Below are 5,000 nucleotides of genomic sequence, written 5' to 3'. Positions count from 1 at the left end.
TATTCCTTAGCAGTAATGATTCGAAATTCGTCCGTGGGGGCTCTAGTGCCTACGGTACACCATTACTAAAAGGTCTCTCTCCCCACTTTTTAATCTTTTGCTAAGGTTTAATGGCCATTCCTTCCATGACGCCGTATTGGATGCAGCGCTAAGGGTACCAATTGAAAACCCTTATTTAAGAGATTATATAAAATTGAGAAGAAGGATTTTTTTAGTAAACATGGTGGTCTTTTTCAGAATTGTTAATCACCATTGTTAGGAACAAAGAGACTTCCATTCAGAGCAACCTTGTGTTACATATGAAGTTTCTATAAAACCTGACATCCAAGCAGGAAAATAGTACTGAAGTATTGGTATTTTAATTAACTTTTACCCGTTTGCCTTATCATCTCAATAGATGTTTCATTAGGAAGCCTCGCGATCATCACCTTTCTTGGCAATACTAAAGGGATTTATAAAATAAAGCTGTAAGTAGAAAAAAAAATGGAAAAAAAGAACCGCCACGGAGTCTTAAATACCCATAGCAATAAGTAGTCGTGCCATCCATGTTGAAGCATATGGAGAGAGATGGTATGAGATCAATTAATCAATAAGAAGTTAGTTTTGTTGCATACAACACTAACTAAACCTTCCACTAACGCTATGTAGATCTCTTAAATATAATATGCATAGTTCATTGTCTTAAGTTTTGAATTTGATCATATCCTATAACTTGGTACTTCAAAACTTCCTGCGGACTACTCAATGGTACGCCAAATTAGATCTCTAAAATATCATAAATAACAATATATTTTATAAATTAATTTGTAAATTTGGAATCGGTTAAACCTCCATCATTTGGTATCTTAGAAAATATCCATAATCAAATGATTATCTTTTTCCAAGTCAGTATTAATATCAAACATTATCAGAACTGGTTTTGATGGCTTCAAGGTACAGTTGGACACTGATTCATGGCACACCTCATTCCGAGGAAGTGGACGCTTTCTCACCCTTACTGTGCAGCGTGTAACCAAGCCAATATTGTAAGAAGTAGATGCCCGAGATGATGGGCCAAGGCTGCTCAAAGGAACTTGCTGTGCAATAGGGGTGTTGACAGGATGCGCTTCGTCAGAGCAAGGTGTGCCAGGAATTCCTGTCTCTAGATGTACCTATCTCAATTTTTAAAGCTAAACTTCTCTGCTACCTTGGAGCTGCAAATGAATGAGCATTGCTGATGTGTTCTAAACACACTGTTGAATAACCGCAATATCTCTGACATTTGTTGAAAGGACCCTTGACATGTTTATTTTTTAAACGTTCCTGTTCTACCTACGAGTCTTCACTCAAACTATTAGCAAATGTCATATGTGACTTTTTATGTCCATGAAGCACGAAACTAATTTGTCAAGATGTGGCCCCAGCTGACAAATATAGGGAAGAATGTCCACTGAAGATTCCATAGTCTCAAATAACTTACTATTCATTGTAATGTGAGGAATAGTAGGGTTACTAATCAGAAGTCTTTAGGATTTTCTTCAACTTTCTTATATCGTTTGGGTAGATTTTCTAATCTGTATAATGATTTCATCTTGATTAGTTAAAATTTCTATGCTTAAAGGTTTATCTAGGTATATTTGACCATATAGATCATGGAACTTTGTTAAATCATCAGTTTTAAAGTTGGAATGAGCTGTGATATCAAGCCAAATCAACTTAAACTCCTTCGTTGGCTAAGGGCTAAAGTTTATTTCAGATACCTCCCATTAGACGTGACCCTTTAGTCTCAGTTTTTGTAATAGTGGCACTTAGTTTATATTCATAGACTGGGGAACCAAACTACTCAGACTTTGGCCTCAACTGAAGTGGACACACTTGTTGAGTTCTTATGCAAAATATAGACGATTCGATGAGTAACCGAATACCAGAGCAGCATATTACCTTAACATTCCATGCGCATAGTACTGAATTCCCCCTGAGGTAATAAAATATGCATATTTGAGGACTGCATAAAAGTATAAGTGCATTGAAACCTTAAGTTAGGTACAGCATTTTACTTAATGAACTCATTTGAAGAAAGTAGGTTCTTTCCGGTCATGAGTTTTGTCACAAGGACTTTGGTGTTCAATTTCAAGCTTCCCACATTTCTTTTTTTAAGTAACATCTTTTTCCCTCCCAAAAATATTAAACATTCTTGTAGCTCCAACAAACCTACGTTTTTATCGTAAATTACAGCAAACCTGTCGCTTCCATATTCAAAACTATCTCTTTCAACTTACTTTCTATGCCATGCATCCCAAAACACCTTGTACATTGTCACTATATCTATCATATCACCAGCCTTTCCAAGTCCTTGCATACTGCAGATATTTAAACTATTTCATAGCAAACTCTGGATTCATTCACTCTTCCACTTCTAAACCCACACTCTTCTTTCGCTGTTACTCCTATTAACTGTCTTTCACACTGGAAATCTTACCATGCACTTTCCTTGATATACTGAGCAGTGTTCCTATAACAAATACACATGCTTCTATCATTACTTTTATTTAAGAAACCATTATTCATCTCTCCACTTCCTTTTGTCAAAGACTTTCTCTATTCACCAGGAACCGGTCACTCGAACCATACACCACCATTAACTATCTTAGGCATCAGTAATATCTCAGGGAGATTAATGCTAACAGCGTCCCTCATGCGGTATACTGTAAGAATTGCCAAAAGGTCTTTGTAGCTCTCTTGTGTCTCCTAGGCGCATTTGCTACTTATATCCTTTTACTTTACCTCCATTCCTGCTTCATTTCTTCCATTTTGCTGTCCAGCCTCTATAAACTTTACTCTATTGTGTGAATTAGGATTTTCCTGAGTTGCAATTGGACATTGAAGGACATCACAGGTTCCAGCTCTTCGCTATGTAGTCCAAATCCACAAATCTGAATCATTATCTTGTATAAACAGCAACTTTTCCTTTCCTTGTCTCACCACTTTTGTATTCCCTTCTTTTATCCTACTAAGCATACAGATACTCTTTTTTTTACCACTTTGAACCTATTATAGATTTTTGAAGCTAAACAATCCACTTTTTCTAGCTATATTCTTTCTCTCCTGTTTTTAGTCTGTAATTTGTGCACGTGTAGCCTTCTATTTGTACGTATCTATGGGGTGGACACCCAGTCAGTCATCCGTTTATGATTAACACAGTGTCTCAAATGATGAATATAGCATTAAAAAAAATATGGTCCTACTTGTTAATCTCAAACCAACAATTCACAGGGAAGTGTCTTAGACATAGGGAGCAGCACGGTGAAAAATTAGTATGGTATGTCCTACAGCAGTGGTTCCCAACCTTTTTTTTCAGGCGACCCCAATCATGCACCTCAAGCCATGACTGTGACCCCACTAGTTTAGTTGTATAAGTATTATTATATATTACTAATTGTTGGCTGTAAAAGTAAGGGACAGTAAATATTCTTCTAAAAGAGGGGCACTATAAGTTTGGAAAAGACAAAACTAACATCATTAAATTTTATTATAGCATTATAAATTTTAAGGCTTAATATTAATCAAAAACCCCACTTCTGGAATAATATTTTTTCACATTCCACAAAAACTAAAAGTATATATAGAGGTTTTATGTTACATGGTAAACTGATTTTATTGGGAGCTCTGGGCCTGGATCATGAGGCTAAGTTTCTCTATTTGTGGTTCAGTCTTAGAAAGAGGGTAGGTAACAAGGAAAGTGAAGGGGCAAGGAACAAGAAGGAAGAGGCGAAGGGTCACGGAAGGAGTAACAAGGAAAAGAGAAGTAATATATTTGCAAATCACAGTAAATAAGACGAAGCAGAAACGAAAAATTCAATGATATACAGCACTCCAAATCTCCCCAAAACAACAACCTCAAAAACCAACCATATACAATACTCCAAATCTCTAAACAACTGCCAAAACCACAGCCTCTAAAACCAGCGACATAAAATCCTCCAAATCTCTAAACAACTGCCAAAACAACAACCTCCAAAACCAATGACTTAAAATCCTCTATATCTCTAAACAATTGCCAAAAAACCCTCAAAAACCAATGACATAAAATCCTCCAAATCTCTAAACAAATGCCAAAACAACAACCTCAAAAACCAATGACAAAATCCTCCAAATCTCTAAACAACTGCCAAAACAACAACCTCAAAAACCAGCGACATAAAATCCTCAAAATCTCTAAACAACTGCCAAAACAACAACCTCCAAAACCAATGACATAAAATCCTCAAAATCTCTAAACCACTGCCAAAACAACAACCTCCAAAACCAATGACATAAAATCCTACAAATCTCCAAACAACTGCTAAAATAACAACCTCAAAAACCGGTGACATAAAATCCTCCAAATCTCTAAACAACTGCCAAAACAACAACCTCAAAAACCTATGACAAAATTCTCCAAAGCTCTAAACAACTGCCAAAACAACAACCTCAAAAACCAATGACAAAATTCTCCAAAGCTCTAAACAACTGCCAAAACAACAACCTCAAAAACCAATGACAAATTCCTTCAAATCTCTAAACAACTGCCAAAACAACTACCTCAAAAACCTATGACAAAATTCTCCAAAGCTCTAAACAACTGCCAAAACAACAACCTCAAAAACCAATGACAAAATCCTCCAAATCTCTAAACAACTGCCAAAACAACTACCTCAAAAACCTATGACAAAATTCTCCAAAGCTCTAAACAACTGCCAAAACAACAACCTTAAAAACCAATGACAAAATTCTCCAAAGCTCTAAACAACTGCCAAAACAACAACCTCAAAACCAATGACAAAATTCTCCAAAGCTCTAAACAACTGCCAAAACAACAACCTCAAAAACCTATGTCAAAATTCTCCAAAGCTCTAAACAACTGCCAAAACAACTACCTCAAAAACCAATGACAAAATTCTCCAAAGCTCTAAACAACTGCCAAGACAACAACCTCAAAAACCAATGACAAAATCCTCCAAATCTCTAAAGAACCGCCATAT

Source organism: Palaemon carinicauda, chromosome 43 (genome assembly GCF_036898095.1).
Source record: "Palaemon carinicauda isolate YSFRI2023 chromosome 43, ASM3689809v2, whole genome shotgun sequence".
Taxonomy (NCBI): domain Eukaryota; kingdom Metazoa; phylum Arthropoda; class Malacostraca; order Decapoda; family Palaemonidae; genus Palaemon; species Palaemon carinicauda.
The sequence above is the reverse complement of the archived record's forward strand: the minus strand, read 5'-3'. Positions refer to the sequence as shown.